The sequence below is a fragment of the Dermacentor andersoni genome, chromosome 1, assembly GCF_023375885.2.
Source record: "Dermacentor andersoni chromosome 1, qqDerAnde1_hic_scaffold, whole genome shotgun sequence".
NCBI classification, from domain to species: domain Eukaryota; kingdom Metazoa; phylum Arthropoda; class Arachnida; order Ixodida; family Ixodidae; genus Dermacentor; species Dermacentor andersoni.
In genome coordinates, this window is record NC_092814.1 from 120,712,063 (window position 1) to 120,733,544 (window position 21,482).

A 21,482-nucleotide genomic window follows, 5' to 3' on the forward strand; every position below is an offset into this window, starting at 1 on the left:
AATTACAACAAATTATTGAAGGCCTGAACTGGAAAAGTCCCAGGATAAGTTTCGAGATTAGTAGGCAGAAATATTCAGAGGAGGTATCATCAGTCATGAAGGCAGTGCGTGAATATCCAAGCAAATAATCTATAAAGATTCCACAGCTACATTAATCCTCCACAAAAAAAAAAAGAAGCCGTAAAGTATCGATCAAGAAAATGCAAGGAGACACAATTTCTCTGAAGATATATTCACCACATGCTTAGAAGTATTCAAGTTGTTAGACTGGGAATATTTAGTGGTGAGGATCAATGACGAATATCTCACCAACTTTTGCCGTTTGCGCATGACATTGTCCTGTTCAGTAATGATGTAAATTACTTGAAACAAATGATTGAGAACCTTAGCCGACAAAGTGTAATATCAGGTCTCAAGACTAATACGCAGAAGACGAAGGTCATGTTCATAGCCTGGATAGCTAGCGAGAATTCGCGATTTGAAATCAGCCCCTAAAATCAGGACAAGAGTACGTTTATCTAGGCCATTAGTCATGAGGGTCACTGATCACAAGAATCAAATTTACAGAAGAATAAAAATGAACTGGAGCGCATACGATTGGCATTACCAAGTCATGGCCAGCAGCTTACCGCTATCCTTTAAAGGAATATTGTACAATCGCTGCACTATTCCAGTACTAACATATGGGGCAGAAGCTTGAAAGTTAACAAAGCAGCTTGAAAATAAGTTGAGGACCAGGCAAAGATGGATGGAACGAAAAATGTTAGGCGTAACGTTAAGAGACAGGAAGACACTGGTTTGGATTAGACAGCAAACGGCGGTAGCCGATATTCTAGTTGGCATTAAAGGGTCCCTCACCATTTCTGTCCATTTCAGTCTGGCCATTTTGAACTGACAAGCGCAGTGCATACATTGCGCGATAACGATCGTAACAACTTCCAGCGTATAAGCAAAATTTGCTATGGGGCCTGGTGAAGGGCCATTTAAGAAGAAGAAATGGAGCTGGGCAGGCCATGTAATGCCTAGGGCAGATAATCGGTGGACCATTAGAGTTACAGAATGGGTTCCTAGGGAAGGGAAGCGCAGTCGAGAACCGCAGATAATGGGATGGTGGGACGAAATCAAGAAATTTGCAGGCGGTGCCAGTTGGCACAAGACGGGGATAAATGGAAATAGCTTAGAGAAGCCTTGGCGCTTCAGTGACCATAAATATGATGACGATAAAGCTGAAAAGTAATAAGCAATGAGGTAACATGCCGAGTTGTGCGCAGGGGGAGGAGGTAGCGAACAAGAGCAGATAATTGGGCAAGTTAATATTTGTGGATGAGGGCAGCGCAAGGGACAAAAACGCAAAAAAGCCGTCTCACTTTTTTAGTCTTCATCTCGTGCGGCTACGCCCAATCATAAAGCGAACAAGAATTCATGATTGGAAGTCATCCTACGGAATCTGTGAATGAGCACCTTCATCTAGGCCCCGTAGTCGCAGGGTACTCGGGAAAATCCAATCCGTCGGACTCTATAGACTAGAGTCGAAACGTCGACATCTACGATGACATATGCTGAGCGCTGTGATACGTAACATTTCACAGGTCGGACAGGACGTCCGAGTTCACCATTAAAGTCCGCTGAGTGTCCCTGTTTCCATTCCGTGGGACTCTACTCCGATACATAGCCTGAAGTTCTTTTCTCCGACGGGGCACACGCGCTCTGATGCCCCGCATGTCTGCTCTCTTCCCCATAATCGCGTCTGGGCTGAGACAAACCTTGCTAGCTGTCTGACCTGGGCCTGCAGGGGTCCTACGCTTTGAGACCCTGTGAACTGCCCGAAACGTTCTGCCACCTCGTTCGCAACAAATGCTCACCAACCGCTGAGGCTGGGCTGTGTCAATGGATAAAGGCTACTCGAGAAAGAGTGCTTAGTGGCGCCGGGACACGTGCAGGCCAGCCTGGGCTCTATGTGTGGTTACTCATGGACAATCGGTTCCATAAGTCACCTATGCAATTTCTGCGCAAAGCAGGCCTGCACGCATTTATTTACCGTTTATTTGACTACATTAACATGCTGTGTGGTGTAATCCGTGCGCTGAAAAAAAGGGAGATGTCTTAAAATATATGAGCGCATACAACCGAAATTTCCAAGTCACGAACGCAGGCTTACTGGTATGTTTGAAAAGTGTATAATCACATACAGGGTGTTTCAGCGAACACTTTCAAAAATCTTTAAATGTTGCCTGTGGCAGATATCACAATTCTAGTTCATTAGCTGGTCTACTCGAAGCGGCGTACAATACTTGCACGAGGAATTGAGATGCAAAATCGTCTAAATAATAAAAATGCACTAATTAAGTTTTTAACTAATTACATTATGGCCCATATTGCAATTTACAAATTCTAGCCGTGGAGTTCGCAAGGCGGATTCACTTGGAACGAATTTTCAAGATGACACGAGTTTTCAAGATATAAATTCCCGAACTTTGCGGAGAAATGCACTGGCATTCCAGTTAATTTGTTAACAAAACGTCGTTTGATGCACTGAAGCACACAAGTAACTGGAACGCGAATGCATTTCTCCGCAAAGCTCTGGAATTTATATCTCGAAACTGGTGTCGTCCTGGGAATTCGTTCCAAGTAGATCACTGCTGGAATTTGTAAATTGCAATATGGTTCATACGATAATTAGGTAAAACGCTAATTAGTGAATTCGTGTTAATTAGTCGATTTTGCATTTCAATATGTTGTGCGCCATGCCATAACCACTAATGGCGTTTTCCAATGGTCGATTCGGAGCAGGATTTCTTGCTCCGCGGCAAGGAATCTGAATTTCACTGGTCGATGTGGAGCGGGTTCGCGCGTTCCACTGGTCGTTTCGGATCAACTCGCTCCGCGCCGGATCGCTCTTGCTCCGCCACCGAGGCGCGGATTCGGGCGGAAATAGCTCGCGTCACTTCCGTCTTCAAGCGAAATCGGTACCCACTCGGTACGCACAACCTTGTGTTGCTTCGCAAAATGGCTGCGTTCGGTGCTGCTGCAGAGCTCGCGTTTAGCGATGAGAGGTCGGTCGACAGAGATTACGAGGTGACGCAGGTGCTGTACGAAGCATTATATGCACGTTGTCCATGCACAATCCTTGCGGGCGCGACATGGAAATGGCGGACTTTGCGACTGCCGCGGTCAAATTACGCACGGGGGACGGCGAGTTTGGTTGCCGTGGAAACGTACAGAGCGGAAGTCGGGCATGGTTTCCGGAACCGGTTTCTGTTACATGTACGCAGACTTCCTGTGGGATCCCCCGCGGAGCGTTTTTGCGCTCCGCTGGCCGATTCGGATTTGTGAAACCCGAGCGCTCGCTCGAGGATTTCGGCGGCCGCTCTAGATCGACCAGTGAAAAACGCCATAAGCTACCGCAGCGAGTCGCAGTAGGCGATGGCCGAGTATGAGGTGACAATGAAATTGGGAACTTCTCAGGCAGTCGGACTACTCAGGACGACAACTATTGGGGATCGGTGGGAGAAGCCTTCGTCTTGCAGTGCACATAACAAGAAGAAGAAGAAGAAGAAGAAGAAGAAGAAGAAGAAGAAGAAGAAGAAGAAGATGATGATGATGATGATGATGATGATGACGACGACGACGACGACGACGACGACGACGACGACGACGACGATGATGAACTCGTTTTGCCTTGACACTTAAGCTACGCACGCTTGCTGAAGGGGAAAGGTCTTGATGTTTCGGAACGCAGGGGCGCTTAGGCTCTACCCATTACTCTTGGACACGGACTTACTATAGGAAGGGCTGAGCGGGTGAAACAGAGAGCGCGGATGTAGCAGGTGTGCAAGCCTCAAGCACGGACCCATAATACCGCGTGTGTGTCAGTTAGAGCTCAAGGTATTTCAGGCGAACTGTCCTCGAGGTTAACGTGTCAGGGAACAACAATGTGCACAGCTTAAGTGTCTACTAGCCACGTTCCTGGACCATGGAATCGACAAATTGCGGCGACGTAGCCGGAACTTGTGGCATAGAGACAGAGCACGGAAATATCTGTAAAAAAAAAAAAAGCTATTAAAAAAATTAAATTATGGGGTCTTACGTGCCAAAACCACTTTCTGATAATGAGGCACGCCGTAGTGGAGGACTCCGGAAATTTCGAAAACCTGGGGCTCTTTAACGTGCACCTAAATCTAAGTACACGGGTGTTTTCGCATTTCGCCCCCATCGAAATGCGGCCGCCATGGCCGGGATTCGATCCCGCCACCTCGTGCTCGGCAGCCTAACACCACAGCCACTGAGCAACCACGGCGGGTAAAAAAGCTATTATACAGCGGCTTAAATTATCAATCAAGATTTATAAGGACATGCAGATTTTGAAAAAAAAATTATAAAGAAGGAACGAAACAAAGCGCCCAAAATCGAGCATTGAGATATAGCGGTCGGTCAAGTTCGAATGCAATAAATTATTGCAAATCACAATCATGCGGGCTACTTCCAGTACGAGCGTTCTTATCCATGCCGTGATATTGATCAGCGATTTCAGCGAGCGCTCCGAGCACAGAAAACTGTCGCATCTGACACGAGACTTCCATTACCGCGGAGAGAAACAATTAAGGGCAATTAGGGGAAGCCAATTATGAGAAGGGCGAATTTCTCAAGCCATAGTGTACGCTGCTCTTAGACGGACAGTTGTTTGTTGGATTCGTGAGATTATGGCAGCGCAACATAAAAGCGGACACAAAAGCAATACACAGAGGAAGTAGCGTATATCAAGTGTCAAGCTCATGAGCCACGATCCAGGGAGCGTCTCTATAGCCGCCAGTATAAAAAGAACTCAAAACGCTTCAGATACGGAAGAAGCATGCTCGCGCTTTTGCAGGCTGGTTTGCTGCGACTATATATATAAGCACTCTCGTAAGCTGGCATTTATTTATTTATTTATTTATTTATTTATTTGTTTATTTATTTATTTATTTATTTATTTATTTATTTATTTATTTATTTATTTATTTATTTATTTATTATCGTTCTTTCTGAAGGGGGTATGCGTGAACGAGAGCCGAGGGCCCGTATTCACGAAGCCGTTCTACACGCTTGACTGTTTCGTAATCGAAAAGGCGCAGGCCAAATGCAACAGCAAACATCCTTATTCGCAAAGCTGTTTACGCGCCGGTTCGCAAGAGAACAGTTTGCCAGCCAATTGTGATCGAGAGTTCCCGTATTTACACAGCATACTAAACGCTCGAGTGATTCGTAAGAGCAAGCGCCAGCCAATCGTTTCCGGAATTCCGGAAAGTTTCCGGAATTTTTAGAAATCGCCTGTTGCAGATAGCACAATTCTTACCCTTGAGCTGGATTGTTCAGAGAGGCGGACATTACTTTCACGAGAAATAGAAACAAATTTTCAACTAATTAGCCAAATTAACTAATAACTTCTTAATTAGTTTACGGCACATATTGCAATTTACAAATTGTAGCCGGGGAGCTTGCAAGGCGTACCCACTTGGAATGTATTTACATAATAACACCAGTTTGGAGATATGCCCTATCAAAGTAGCCGTAAATATGCGCTGTTGTTCCACTTACTTTTTTAACAAAACGCTCTGTTATGCGTTGAAGCACAAAAATAGAACGCCCATATATTTCGTCACACACTTTGGCAATAAATATCTCGAAACTGGTGTCATCCTGGAAGTTCAATTCAAGTGGATACGCCTTGCAATCTGACCGGCTACAATTCGTAAATTGCAATATGCGTCGTAAATTAATTAATCAAGAAGTTAATTAGTTAATTTTCGTAAATTAGTTGAATATGTGTTTCGATTTCTCGCTCTAGTAATGTCAGCCCCTCTTCGAATAACGCAGCTCAAGGAAAAGAATTGTGCTATCCGCCACAGGCGATTTTTCAAAATTCCGGAAAGCTTAGAAATGATCACCCCGCATATAGGGATCATATACAAGTAAAAGCGGTCGGCCAATTATAAATGTTTCTTACAAATCAAAATGTTTTGTTAACGAGGCCCCTGATGCCTCTAAATGCGCTGCTTGTGTGCACCTCCTAAGTGGCCGAAAGAAGAAGAAGAAGAAGAGAGAGAGAGAGATTGGTAAAAGCCAGTGTATGGAGTTTAAAGTATCGCCCGTGTGAACATAATCCGCAGTTGCGAAATGACCTGCCCGAATGCACTCAGAACCGACGTTAATTTACTAAATTACAGCGATGGCTGGTAGGAGTATACTTTAACCGTATTTTGTTGTTGCAGTTATCGCCTTGTTTATCGTCAGAATATAAACTAGGCATAAAAAGCCTCGTGCCAGCTTGGCATAAAAACGTGCCAGCCGCCACACCATCTTCAGAGCTCTCAACCGCCATCTGCCGTCATCCTCGTCGTAGTCTTCGTCTGGCTATAGCTATGCCAACGTGTTGGGTGATGTTTAAAGCTTTCTTTTGTGTGGTTCTCCGCGTTTTCCTTTTCTTTCTTTTTTTTTCTTGCGCGACCGAAATGTGTACTCTGATTCGAAATAGTTCTTCGTCGGATCTCTAGCTATTACCATTGACCGCCGCCTATCTTTATACGAACCGCTACAGCGAACGAACAACCCTGTGAGTACAGGCCACTAGGGCATAAGTAGTTGGTGCGCATGTCATAAGAATTACAGGAAACGTCTAATCGCCACAGCGAGCATGTTGTTGCTCACTGCCACTCAACGGCAAAGAGAAAAAAAGAAGGCCTCACGCATGCTCATGTGTGAATTCGCATCTAGCAGCTGAGCGACTTCATTCAGGCGATCCAAAATGGCCCGAAAAGCCGACGGGCGCTGTGTGCTTTGGCGCCTGGAGGGGCCTGTTCCGCCGCCACGCTGCCAGGCCAGCTGCTTGCATGCACGCAGGGTGCAATGAGCCGTGCGCATCGCTTGAGCCTTGGGTGTTAATTGCCCGTAGCGAGGCGAGCCGATTAAATCCCGGTAAGTGGCGGCGAAGTGAACGCCGATGCTTCTCCGTCGGCCTAATTTCGAGGGGAATTGATCCAGGCCGAGGCGCGGGCGCACGTGCCATACAGGGCCTCGGATCCAAGGACGCGTTCATTATGCACGCTCGTATTCGCTCGAAGAAACGTTTCGCGGCCATTCCGCACTTGTTATCTGCACTTGTTATGCAACTTTCATCCGGCGCCAGTGGAGCGTCCGCAGGGGACGCACAACTCGCGCAGTATAGTTTCGTGCTGCTGGTCCTCGGGGGGCTCCCCTGTTGGGACGCGACGGTTGGGTCGAAGAGCTCGCTATGCTTCGCACCTCGTAGTGCGCTGGGCGCAACTGTTCTTCGAAGAGCGAAGCCGGGGAGCAAATGAAATACCGGTGTGTTTACGTGCGCGGTACGCCGTTACTTGGGATACGTATCAACCACAAACACGCGCAAAAGCAATCGAGGAAACCCTGTTTGTTCCCGTAGAACGATGGCAATTCCGCGCAGAGAGCCGTCCGTCCTTGAATTATTAATCCGGATGCAGAGAAAGGTCAAGACGCAACGGATAACCTGTCCGAGCAGTAGATTGCAGCCAGCACCGACGTGCCAACTATACGCTTCTCAAACGCATGGGACCCAAATGCGCGACGGGAAAACAAGCAACTCATAAAGCAAGTAGATTGCGCGTTACACATGGAAACTCGGTGCCCGGTACGTGTCGTATTGCATCGTACAAGTTTACTGTTACGTAACTATACTGTGTTGCGTGAACGGCACCCTTCACGTTACCATTTTTTTGGCTATCCATTATGCGACGTAGCGGGCTGTCGCAGAAACCTTCAACGCTGCGGTCTTTATGCAACAGTGACTATAGTTTCGTCCACAATGCGTTTTTCAGGGCCATAAATGAGCCTGGTACACCGTGCGCTACTTAAGTCGTGCTTGCGTTAGTGCAAAAATTATTGGCGTAAATAACGGGCGTGTTACGTTTCGCCTACAACGCGCGGTAATGCCGGCGCGGATGCAACGGACGCCGGGGCTTTGTTCAAAGCGGCGGACATTTTGGCCCGTCCGACGCCGCCGCGACGCCTACCCGCCAAGCGTGTCCAGGCGTGTTTCAGTGCCACGTGTCTTCGTGTGTGCGTGTGTGTGTGTGTGCCCTCGCTTGTCAAAGCGCGGCAGCCGGGGAGCGGAGTTCCCCGAATGAGGAGCCTGGAGGTCTCTCGGCTCAACTGTTCGCGCCGTCGTGTGGGTGAGGGTTGGCGATGCGTCACTACACTCGGTTCAGCAGGTCTCTCGGCTCAACCGCTCGCGCCGTCGTGGGCTCCTGCTGCGCCGTCCCGTGACCTTCATCCCGTGACCTTCCCTCCTTCCCTTTTGGACCGCGACGCCGAGGGTATAAGAGCAGCTGCCCCCGGACGCCAGGGGAGAGGCTCCGATTTGTACTGTTGAGTTACGTGCTCTCCCGTCTCTCCACTTCGGTCGACCTGACCGGCCGCTCTTTTGCTATGTTAGAATAAACAAGTTGTTCTGTTACCAGTCTTCTCATGCTTTGCCGGGACCTTCGGATGCTTCCAGTGCCCCAGGCCGCCAGGCCAACGCTACCCTTGGGGCTTGCGACCCATTGGCAATAACGGGCGTCAGCACCGAGACCCCAACAACTCGGGCCAGCGGTGCGATTACAACATCTGGTTGCCAGCGGTGAGATCGCGACAACGGAGGCCAGCAGCGAAGAGATGCGGTTGACTGTATGCTGAGCAGCACAACGACCATCCGGGAGCAGTGCAACGAGCCCTGTGTGACGACTGGTTGCCTGCAGCGGAACGACTGCGCTGAAGTCTTGGCTGCGAGGTTTGGTGAGTGCGGGACTTTCTTCTTCTGAGTTTTGCCAGGCTTTTGTTAGTGTTAGAAACAGAGCTGGTAATTGGGGTTGTCGTTGCTGCCGGGTTAGTTTGCGGCAAGACAATAGTAGGCAGTAGAGAAAGCAGCATTCAGAGCAGCCATGGATTTGAAGTCGTTGCGCAAACCGAAATTGCTGGAGCTTGCGAGAGAGTTGGGTCTGGATGTCTCAGACAAACTCAGAAAACCAGAACTGCTAAGGGCTATTCTTGAGTTAGAAGCTGAGGATGACGAGCTGTCGGAATGCCTTGAGACCATTGAGGAGAGGGAGACGGCAAAAAGACAGGAGCGCGAACTTAAAGAGCAAAAAGAGAAAGAAAAGGAAGAGCGTGACCGTCAACACGCTTTGGAAATGAAGCGTCTCGAGTTAGAAATGGAACGCGCTCGTAATGGAAGTCAGGCACACGGTGCAGGAGAACGAGTATTGTTCAAAATGACTGACCTGATGCGGCCGTTTAAGCTTGGAGAGGACATTGGTTTGTTCCTGGTTAACTTTGAGCGAACGTGCGAGAAGCAGGGGTTCTCTCGGGAAACGTGGCCACAGCGCTTGCTCACTTTGCTACCCGGCGAGGCGGCCGACGTAGTCGCTCGCTTGGAGAGAGAGGAGGCAGAGGATTTCGACAAAGTGAAATCGAGTCTGCTAAAAAAGTACAGGCTGTCAGCGGAGGCGTTCCGTCGGAAGTTTCGGGAAAATGAGAAAGGCAAAAGTGAGTCATATACAGAGTTTGCGTACAGGCTTATGTCAAACATGCAGGAGTGGCTCAAAGAAGAGAAAGCGTTTGGTGACCACGAGAAAGTTCTGCAGTGTTTCGGGCTAGAACAGTTTTATAGTCGGTTACCTGAGAACGTGCGGTACTGGGTCTTGGATAGGCCAGACGTTAGTACGGTGGCTAGAGCCGCTGAGTTAGCCGAGGAGTTTGTGACGCGTCGGGCTCGTGGAGCTAAGGACGGTCAAAAGGGTGAATTTGGCTCCAAGTTTGAGAGGCCAAAGTTCACGCCCATGAGAGCAAAGGGGGACACACGTAGTGCGGATGCGAGTGAAAGCAGTCCGACCGAACGTAAGGAGACGGCGGCAACCGAAGCCGAACGCAGAAAGCGGTTCGAGATGAGGCAAGCGCGCGTTTGTTATACGTGCCAGAAGCCGGGTCACTTTTCGGCGCAGTGTCCGACCGAACGTGAGGAGACGGCGGCAGCCGAAGCCGAACGCAGAAAGCGGTTCGAGATGAGGCAAGTGCGCGTGTGTTATACGTGCCAGAAGCCGGGACACTTTTCGGCGCAGTGCCCAGAAACAAAACCAAAAGTCGTGTTTTTTTCATTAGGCAGCACTGACGAGAACATGAAGCTTCTCGAGCCTTACATGCGAGACCTCCTCGTGAACGGGAAAGAGTGCCGAGTGCTTCGCGATACCGCAGCTACGATGGATGTCGTTCACCCCTCTTACGTAGAACCCGATATGTTCACGGGCGAGTGCGCATGGATCAAGCAAGCAGTGGAAGCTCATAGCGTGTGTCTGCCGGTAGCAAAAGTGCTTATTGAAGGACCTTTCGGAGCACTTGAGACGGAGGCCGCAGTGTCATCTATGCTGCCCCCCCAGTACCCGTACCTATTTTCGAACAGGTCCGATCACCTCCTGCGCGAGAAGGGGCTTTTGTTTGGTGAGGCTAGCGTTCAGGCCTTAACCAGATCGAAGGTTCGGGAGCTCGCTGAAAAGGCGGTAGTTGCGGGGCCGACGTTGTTGAACGATGAGAAAGGGTCAGAGGCGCAGCAAGCTGGTAGTCAGAGCACGCCCGAACGGGATAAAATTGAGCCTGTAGCGTTAAAGGCACCAGATACTGGAGAGGAAATTCCCGATGCGGGAAAGTTAGAAGAGCTTCCGGTCGAGCTTCCGGGACTAGGCTCAGTGACGAACAGGAAAGACACCGATCAAGTCATTAGTGACTTAATAAGTAAAGCATCGCTGTCGCCTGAGCAGAAAACCGAACTACACCAGCTCTTACAAGAGTTTCAAGGTCTGTTCTCTGAGAGGCCTGGTAGGACTTCTGTCCTTACTCATGACATAGAACTTACCTCCCCAGAGCCAGTACGATCCAAGGCGTACCGGGTGTCACCCCGCCAGAGCGATATTATGGAGGCTGAGGTAAAGAAAATGCTACAGCTCGGTGTTATTGAAGCGGGTGACAGTGATTATACCTCCCCTTTGATTTTAGTTGAGGTACCGGGCAAGGAACCTCGTCCTTGCGTCGACTACCGCAGGCTTAATTCCATCACTAAGGATCAAATTTATCCGATCCCTAACATCGAGGAGCGCCTTGAGAGAGTGAGTAGCGCTCAGTTTATTTCCACCCTAGATCTTGTCAGGGGTTATTGGCAGGTTCCACTTACAGAAGAGGCTAGTAGGTATGCGGCGTTCATTTCACCAATGGGGACATTCCGTCCTAAAGTTTTGAGTTTTGGTTTGAAGAACGCGCCATACTGCTTTTCAAGCCTCATGGATAAAGTGTTGCGGGGACAGCAAGAATTCGCTTTACCGTATCTAGACGACGTAGCGATATTCTCCGCATCCTGGCCTGAACATATGGCGCACTTGCGGGCAGTGCTAACCCGCCTGCGCGATGCGGGCTTGACAGTCAAGGCTCCCAAGTGCCAGTTAGCACAGGCCGAGGTTGTCTACCTCGGACACGTGATTGGTCGGGGTCGTCGCCGCCCCTCTGAAATAAAGGTGGCCGCTGTGCGAGACTTCCCGCAACCGCGCACGAAGACCGATATTCGGTCGTTCTTAGGTGTCGCCGGCTATTATCAGAGGTACATCCCCAGGTACTCTGATATCGCGGTTCCCTTGACGGATGCTCTAAGAAAGACAGAGCCGCAAACAGTCGTCTGGGATGAGACGAAGGAAAGAGCTTTTAGCGCCCTAAAGAGCGCCCTAACAAGCCAGCCTGTGCTACGATCGCCCGACTACACAAAAGGGTTCGTTGTTCAGTGTGATGCTAGTGAGCGAGGCATGGGCGTTGTACTGTGCCAACGGGAAAATGGAGAAGTAGAACACCCCGTCCTGTATGCTAGTCGTAAGCTGACCAGTCGTGAGCAGGCGTATAGCGCCACCGAGAAAGAGTGTGCGTGTATCGTGTGGGCCGTTCAGAAATTGTCATGTTACCTAGCTGGCTCGAGGTTTATCATTGAAACGGATCACTGCCCTCTCCAATGGCTGCAGACCATCTCTCCCAAAAATGGCCGCCTCCTGCGCTGGAGCCTCGCTTTGCAACAATATTCCTTTGAGGTGCGTTACAAAAAGGGGAGTCTCAACGGTAACGCCGATGGCTTAAGTCGAAGCCCCTAACGTGGGAATCAGCCTCAAAATTGCTTGTTACTGATGTTTTTCTTCCTGAGGCAGGATTTTTTTTAACTTATTGCTTTTGTGTAGTGTTTCAAAGTGATGATGTGCTTTTTAGTGCAATTTTTTCGATTTGTGGACGCGTTCTGAGTGCTGCTAAACTACTGTAAGGAACTAGGCAGCAGTATAAAAGGGGAAAGAGCCTGGCAGGGCTTAGTGAGGGTTGTGCCGTGCTTGCTGACTGAGCGGTTGACTTTCAGGCGTGGTTCTAACGCTGGCCGGAAACGAGAACAAAAATGTCAACTCTCCCGAAGTCACTTTGCAGTGTCCTGTGTGCACCTGAACGTGAGAACGAGGGCTTCTCTGTGCGCTGCGCTCAAGAAACGCCAAAGGACGCCCGACTTCGGTTATGAGCATCATCGAGCGACATCCCTCCGGACAGCGGATGCAGTCCCCTGACCATCGGGATCTCCTTCCCCCGGCGGGGCGGTCTGTTACGTTTCGCCTACAACGCGCGGTAATGCCGGCGCGGATGCAACGGACGCCGGGGCTTTGTTCAAAGCGGCGGACATTTTGGCCCGTCCGACGCCGCCGCGACGCCTACCCGCCAAGCGTGTCCAGGCGTGTTTCAGTGCCACGTGTCTTCGTGTGTGCGTGTGTGTGTGTGTGCCCTCGCTTGTCAAAGCGCGGCAGCCGGGGAGCGGAGTTCCCCGAATGAGGAGCCTGGAGGTCTCTCGGCTCAACTGTTCGCGCCGTCGTGTGGGTGAGGGTTGGCGATGCGTCACTACACTCGGTTCAGCAGGTCTCTCGGCTCAACCGCTCGCGCCGTCGTGGGCTCCTGCTGCGCCGTCCCGTGACCTTCATCCCGTGACCTTCCCTCTTTCCCTTTTGGACCGCGACGCCGAGGGTATAAGAGCAGCTGCCCCCGGACGCCAGGGGAGAGGCTCCGATTTGTACTGTTGAGTTACGTGCTCTCCCGTCTCTCCACTTCGGTCGACCTGACCGGCCGCTCTTTTGCTATGTTAGAATAAACAAGTTGTTCTGTTACCAGTCTTCTCATGCTTTGCCGGGACCTTCGGATGCTTCCAGTGCCCCAGGCCGCCAGGCCAACGCTACCCTTGGGGCTTGCGACCCATTGGCAATAACGGGCGTCAGCACCGAGACCCCAACAACTCGGGCCAGCGGTGCGATTACAACAGGCGTCTCAAACCGCAAGCTGGAAACACGGCCGGAAAATGCCGTCTTTCTCGAATATATATTGTTGAAGGAATAGAGTCGCCACACACTATAGCCGCGCATCAGGCACGCAGCGCGCAGTTATGCTCTTACGGCCAAAGCTGCGCGCCTCCCAGAAACCTTCTTGTTTGTTTCCTTGCTTTATTTTTTCCCAAGCTTACGCAGTTTGAACTTATCAGTCCATGCAAATGGTCAAATTTAGACCAAAAAGCGATATATATATATCGGTATATACATATATATAACAGCGGTGTATATATATATATATATATATTCCTAGTTTCTTCTTCACTGCTTTTAGGCTTCCTCCGTTCCTGAGAGCCTGTTCAATTCTATCCATATTATAGTTCCTTATGTCCGCTGTCTTACGCTTGTTGATTAACTTAGAAAGTTCTGCCAGTTCTATTCTAGCTGTAGGGTAGGAGGCTTTCATACATTGGCGTTTCTTGATCAGATCTTTCGTCTCCTGCGATAGCTTACTGGTTTCCTGTTTAACGGCGTTACCACCGACTTCTATTGCGCACTCCTTAATGATGCCCATAAAATTGTCGTTCATTGCTTCAATACTATGGTCCTCTTCCTGGGTTAAAGCCGAATACCTGTTCTGTAGCTTGATCCGGAATTCCTCTAGTTTCCCTCTTACCGCTATCTCATTGATTAGCTTCTTATGTACCAGTTTCTTCCGTTCCCTCCTCAAGTCAAGGCTAATTCGAGTTCTTACCATCCTATGGTCACTGCAGCGCACCTTACCGAGCACGTCTACATCTTGTATGATGCCAGGGTTCGCGCAGAGTATGAAGTCGATTTCATTTCTAGTCTCACCATTCGGGCTCCTCCACGTCCACTTTCGACCAACCCGCTTGCGGAAAAAGGTATTCATTATCCGCATATTATTCTGTTCTGCAAACTCTACTAATAACTCTCCTCTGCTATTCCTAGAGTCTATGCCATATTCCCCCACTGACTTGTCTCCGGCCTGCTTCTTGCCTACCCTGGCATTGAAATCGCCCATCAGTATACTGTATTTTGTTTTGACTTTACCCATCGCCGATTCTACGTCTTCATAGAAGCTTTCGACTTCCTGGTCATCATGACTAGATGTGGGGGCGTAGACCTGTACAATCTTCATTTTGTACCTCTTATTAAGTTTCACAACAAGACATGCCACCCTCTCGTTAATGCTATACACCAGAACACCGTGAATTCAAAGCGCGCCGCCATATTGATGAGCGCCGGTCGCGCCATCTATCCCAAGCGCCGCGAAGTAGCAGGCCTGGGCTGCCACGCCGGGAGATGCGACCCGGCGCGAAAGCGAAACTTGGGCTTTTTAGCTGGGCGGAAGGCGTGTTTCGCGTTTTTTCTAGCCTGTCATTTTCGCTGTCTCGATTCAATCAAACTTCAAGACCTCATGCAAGTCCGCAATGGCCACACTGAGTGATGTGCAGACTGCAGAAGCGAATACATCGGGTAACCACGTAAGCACGTAACCTGTGAAGGATTTTACAGCACTGTGTTGGTGCCACATTTTATTAAAGCACGCAGAACATTGTCCTCTGCACTTTCAGTTTGGTCTTGTTTGTCATGGTCACTACTGGGTTGGCCGCGTTTGGCAACCAACTGGCGAGGTCGTTTGACTGCCTGATTAGCAGACGCCTGCCCTTCACCACCTGCACACTGAAAACAATATATATGTTATAGTAAGAAGGGCTGTAGTTCTTTCCCATGCCATCACTGTTGCGAAGACATAAAGTCCTCTCAAAATGAAATAGAAAATGCACCGGGCCAATTGTATCGTGCAACCCCTTAAGAATACAACATTAAGAACACAAGCCTACAGTACTCGAACAAGCAGCATGTGATGCTAAACCTGCACTCATTGGAAAATGAGGAACTACAGTAGTTATAATGTTCAACTACATGTGCAGTCAAAGCCCATATAACAGGGCGAGCATGACGGATGCAGGTTTTGTACAGTTGCACAAACCATGACAGGGCACATAAAATTACCATCCCTATTCAAAGCTGCATCATCAGGGAAGTCTTTGGTACAAGACAACAACCGCACCTGCATTCCAAAAAATTAGCCCCACCAACTGCAGCTACCTGGTATCAGACCTGTTTCGCTTGTGCGAGGCCATATCGGATTGTTAGCGCTCCCTTAGAAAACAGTAAAAAAAACTGGTGAGAACGAGCAAAATTTTGTTACAAAATACAACAATAATTAAGCACCTTATTTTCCTCGCCTTATGAACGGAAAAATTTTGCGCTTTGCCCTGCATAACAGCCCGCACGCAGTTTAGAGCTCAGGATGCTCAAATGAATTCGTTACGAATGACACCTGCAACACCAGCTCGTAAAGACAGGCGCGCTGCAAGAACGCCTTCGGCGACGAGCAGTCGTTGTTTACGTTTTTGTCGACGCATGCTACGTGACGAGCAGACTTCGTTTTACTTTCATTAGCAATAACGCTCACCAGCAGGGCAACATACTATCGTTTACAACTTGTCGTTCACGCTTAATGGTCATGCCGTGCAGCAGCTGCAAGTATCGCTAACCGCAAACTCAACTGTTCCGCTTAACCGTCGGGAGCTCTGCCTGAATGAAAACACGAAAAGGCTTGCCTTCTTGTTATAGCCAAGGCGAAGCACCGGCGCGGGATTCTGCTCTGTGGGCTTGTCCAGAAAGTGCTCGGAGCAAACCTGCGTGTTACACATATTACGTTCGTAGGGCGCAAAGTTGAACGTGGCACCAAAATATACACAGATCGAATACTCACTCGTGCATTTTCACTGGGTTGGTAGTTCTTCCTATTCACTGCAGCTATCCAGCGGTGGCGCAGCTTGTCATTCTTCGTTGCGGATGGAAATCGGTGCAGGCTGAAAACACCGCACCGGCACGATTCCCTACGTGTATTGTGCTCTTCGCAAACAGCGCTAAGCAACCTGCTCCTTTTTCGCTGGTTATTTTGGCATCCAAACACGACGCAACGATGCCCAGATGACTTCTTGTACTTTGGATTCGCGTGAACGGGCACATTTCCGCACTTTGGAGTCCTAGTGCTAGCGCTAGCCATGTCTGCTGGTCGCCGGCGAACACGCTTTGGCAGCCCAGAACAAAATGGCGCCGGTCGACCGGGCAATCCGGGTGCGAGAGTATGCGTTCGATTAGCCTGGGTGCGAGGCTAGCGTGTTCTGGTCTATAGAATTCCTGTATGTTACCAGCTATGTTCTTATTAATGAGGAATCCGACTCCTAGTTCTCGTCTCTCTGCTAAGCCCCGGTAGTATCGGCAATATCGTTACTAATATGGATAAGATAGTTCAAGTGGCTGAAGAGTTTTATAGACATTTATACAGTACCAGTAACAGCCACGACGATAAGGTGAGAGAGAATAGGCTAGATGAACTTGAAATCCCACAAGTAACACCGGAAGAGGTAAAGAACGCCTTGGGAGCTATGCAAAGGGGGAAGGCAGTTGGGGAGGATCAGGTAACAGCAGATTTGTTGAAGGATGGTGGGAACACTGTCCTAGAAAGATTGGCCGCCCTATATACACAATGCCTCATGACCTCGAACGTACCGGAATCTTGGAAGAACGCTAACATAGCCCTAATCCATAAGAAAGGGGACGCCAAAGACTTGAAAAATTATAGATCGATCAGCTTACTGTCCGTTGCCTACAAAGTATTTACTAAGGTAATCGCAAATAGAATCAGGAATACCTTAGATTTCTGTCAACCAAAGGACCAGGCAGGATTCCGTAAAGGCTACTCAACAATAGACTATATTCACACTATCAATCAGGTGATAGAGAAATGTGCGGAATATAACCAACCCTTATATATAGCCTTCATTGATTACGAAAAAGCATTTGATTCAGTCGAAACCTCAGCAGTCATGAAGGCACTACGGAATCAGGGTGTAGATGAGCCATATGTAAAGAGACTGGAAGATATCTATAGCGGTTCCACAGCCACCGTAATCCTCCACAAAAAAAAGCAACAAAATCCCAATAAAGAAAGGCGTCAGACAGGGAGATATGATATCTCCAATGCTATTCACAGCATGTTTACAGGAGGTATTCAGAGACCTGGAGTGGGAAGAATTGGGGATAAAAGTTGATGGAGAATACCTTAGCAACTTGCGATTCGCTGATGATATTGCCTTGCTTAGTAACTCAGGAGACCAATTGCAATGCATGCTCACTGACCTGGAGAGGCAAAGCAGAAGGGTGGGTCTGAAAATTAATCTACAGAAAACTAAAGTAATGTTTAACAGTCTCAGAAGAGAACAGCAGTTTACGATAGGTAGCGAGGCACTGGAAGTGGTAAGGGAATACATCTACTTAGGGCAGGTAGTGACCACGGATCCGGATCATGAGACTGAAATAACCGGAAGAATAAGAATGGGCTGGGGTGCGTTTGGCAGGCATTCTCAAATCATGAAGAGCAGGTTGCCACTATCCCTCAAGAGGAAAGTGTATAACAGCTGTTTCTTACCAGTACTCACCTACGGGGCAGAAACCTGGAGGCTTACGAAAAGGGTTCTGCTGAAATTGAGGACGACGCAACGAGCTATGGAAAGAAGAATGATAGGTGTAACGTTAAGGGATAAGAGGATAAGAAAAGAGCAGATTGGGTGAGGGAACAAACGCGGGTAAATGACATCTTAGTTGAAATCAAGAAAAAGAAATGGGCATGGGCCGGACATGTAATGAGGAGGGAAAATAACCGATGGTCATTAAGGGTTACGGACTGGATTCCAAGGGAAGGGAAGCGTAGTAGGAGGCGGCAGAAAGTTAGGTGGGCGGATGACATTAAGACGTTTGCAGGGACAACATGGCCACAATTAGTACATGACCGGGGTAGTTGGAGAAGTATGGGAGAGGCCTTTGCCCTGCAGTGGGCGTAACTAGGCTGATGATGATGATATATATATATATATATATATATATATATATATATATATATATATATATATATATATATATATATCGCCTGACCGATATGTAGATAGGCGTAAACACGTCCCTGCGAGAATGCGAGAACCACAAAGGACGAACCGTACGGAGGACGACCGAGCTAATATAGAAAGAAAACACTAATAGCGATGTAAGCGCGGTTTCGACAACCTGCGATGACCTTTTGCGATAACACTAATATATAGGGTAATCATTTTCAAGTCCTCTTGAGTTTTTAAATGTAGCCGGTTGCAGGTAACATGATTCTAGTCGTTGAGCTGGATTATTCAGAGAGGCGAGCATTACTTTCGCGAGAAATGGAAACTCTTATTCAATTAATTAACAAAAAATCACTAATTATCTTCTGAATTAGTTACTTTACTGGACATTGCGATTTACAAACTGTAGCTGCTGAGTTTGCAAGGCGTATCCACTTGGAATGAATTTCTAGAATGACGCGTTTGGAGATATGCGCCATCAACTCGCTGTAAAAATTCACTGTTGTTCCACTTACTTCTTCAACAAAACACTATTTTATGCATTGAAGCACAAAAGTAACTGGAACACCCTTATATATCTTCCCAGACTTTCGGAAATATCTCAAAACTGGTGTCGTCCTGGAAATTCAAGTGGGTATGTCTTGAAAGCTCACCGGCTACAATATGTAAATTGCAATATGGGCCCTACAGTGATTAACTGAGAAGTTCATTAGTAAATTTTCTTTAATTGCTTAAACATGTGTTTCGATCTCTCGTCCGAGGAATATCCGCCTCTTCGAATAATCCGGCTCAAGGACAAGAATTACGCTATCCGCCGCAGGCGATTTCTAAAAATTTCATAAAACCTAAAAATGATCACCCTGTATGTTGAGTTGTTGACTCCGGCACCTGCATTTTTTTTATTTCCTTGCGTCCAGATTGTTGTACCGGCTGTTGAGGCAAGCAGCGCCAAAAACATCTTAATACTAATGAAAAAATAATGCCGCGATTGGTCGCACAATGTCTTGTCTCAGCTTCTTTACCTCGACGACGACGACAACGAAGTTACTGCGTTCGGTTGCTGGTTTTCTTCTGGTGCTGCAGTTTTTCTCTATATTATTTTCGTGCATCAGTAACAGGCAACGACGTTTGTGCTGAACCCTGAAGTCTCCTGCTCTGCTGGGAGATCCTCCCCGCGGAGCTTGCCATGGAAGATATGGTCTTGGACGCGTCTGGCGGACAGCATAGACCGCCTGCGGCTCGGAAGCGGCTCAGTTCGGCAGTAGGATCCGACGCTACTGATTCCGAGCTTTCTGACTCAAGATCGATCGGGAGATTCGGATGCCTTCATACCTGTCAAGCACCGCCGTCCAAGACGGACGTCTCCGGCATCGTCCTCAAGTGAAGGGACTATAATATACAACACCATCAAGTCTACGACAGTAGCTTTCATGCCCGTCGACGCGATGGTAAGCCTGAATGCTATCTCTCGACAGAAACATAATGATTTCTTCTTCAAACTTGCCCCTGGACTAATCCAAGAGGTTCGCGTGAACCCCTTGAAAAATGTCTTGCTGTTGACACAACTGATGACAAGATGGATCAAACTCTACTTGGTTTGTCTGAAATCTGTGGGGTCCACACGCGTCCCTACATACCACAGGGTACAAATATAGCAGCTGGTGTCGTATCTGATGTGGACTTGGATCTCAAAGACTGCATTTTTAAGAACATGATCGTTTGCACGCCACCATGCAAAATAATTAGCGTTCGAAAGCTGGGCTCGTCAAAGTGTATGAAGATACTTTTCGCCTCTGGAAACCCGCCTAGTCATATAAAGGCTGAACTTGTGCGCTATCCTGTTCGACCTTTCGTACCACGGCCTTTGTAATGTCATAAGTGTTTTAAGGTTGGTCATGTTCAGGGCTTTTGCATCAGAAATCTGGTCTGTGCCAAACGCGGTGGGAATCACCATGTAGATTCCTGTGAAAGTCAGGCATATCGGTGCCCTAACTGTAATGGTGAACATTTGGCAACGGATACAGGATGTCCCTCATTGAAGAATGAACTAAAGGCACTAAAAGAGAAAGCCAAAAAGAAGGCAGCAGGAGATGAAAGCTCCCGTCGCCGTAGTGCTGCCCCAGCGACTGGAAAAGCCGCGCGTTCAAAGAGTGACCAAGACACAACGCATCGGAAAGTAGGGGGGCGAACCTTCTGCCTCTCAGACACATCGTGGCCAGCGCTTCCAACGAAACCGTTGGAAGAAGTATCTACAAAGACTTCGACCACTGTGGAAAGCACTGCAAACACAGTACCTAAACCGGTATCAGCCAACGACGATGTGCAACTTGTCAATCTTCTGAAGATGCTTGTCAACCGCATCAGATCTCTAATCGCCGGTCGCCAGACACCAGCAGCGTCAGCAGCAGAGCAACTTTTGGAGGCACTCGTTCCTGTCCTCGACGGCCTTCGCTAGACATTTTATTGGAAACAATTCTAACAGTTGTCAGCAGCCTCGCCCTTTTGTGCTGCAATGGAATGTCAGGTGGATGCGACCGCGGCACGCTGATCTAGTCCTTCGACTCATCGCTATGAAGGCTCCACCAGATGTTATAGCGCTTCAGGAGACTAACGTAAGGAAAGATGAATATCGATTCCCAGGCTTCGTGGGTGTTCACAGTGACACTCCATGCGCGGAACCAGCTTGTGGCTCTTTCCAGTGTGTGGACGTGGCGCATACGCGCAATGCTTCAAAAGCATCAGTGTACGTTCGTGCTGACTTGGACTTCGCGGTTATTGACACAGACGGCATCTGTGACGATGAGTTTGAGTGTGTAGCTGTTACTGTGAGCCTCAGAGGTGTGTGTACGACGGTGGCAGGCATATACAACAGGCCTACACGTTCTTCCGATACCTCGCTACTTGAATGCTTAGTGTCTCAGTGTGGGGCATCGTTTGTGTTATGCAGAGATGTTAATGCCCGCCATCCACGATGGTGTAGCCGTCCCCAAGACAACTGTGGGGCAGAGATTAACGAGGTTATTATCAAGATGGATCTCCAAATACTGAATGACGGTTCACCTACATTTATAAGTAGAGGAAAGGGGCATTCCACCATAGACCTTGCGAT

At 48.5% G+C, this 21,482-nt stretch overlaps 1 long non-coding RNA gene across 1 annotated transcript; it reads right to left on the reverse strand.

Annotated features, from left to right (window-relative positions):
- Positions 1 to 14,928: 14,928 nt before the first annotated feature.
- On the reverse strand, positions 14,929 to 16,464 carry LOC140215244 (uncharacterized). Its single transcript, XR_011892188.1, has 2 exons — positions 16,037 to 16,464; positions 14,929 to 15,082 (listed from the first exon to the last, which is right to left on the reverse strand). It is a non-coding gene; the product is annotated as an uncharacterized lncRNA (long non-coding RNA).
- Positions 16,465 to 21,482: the final 5,018 nt, after the last annotated feature.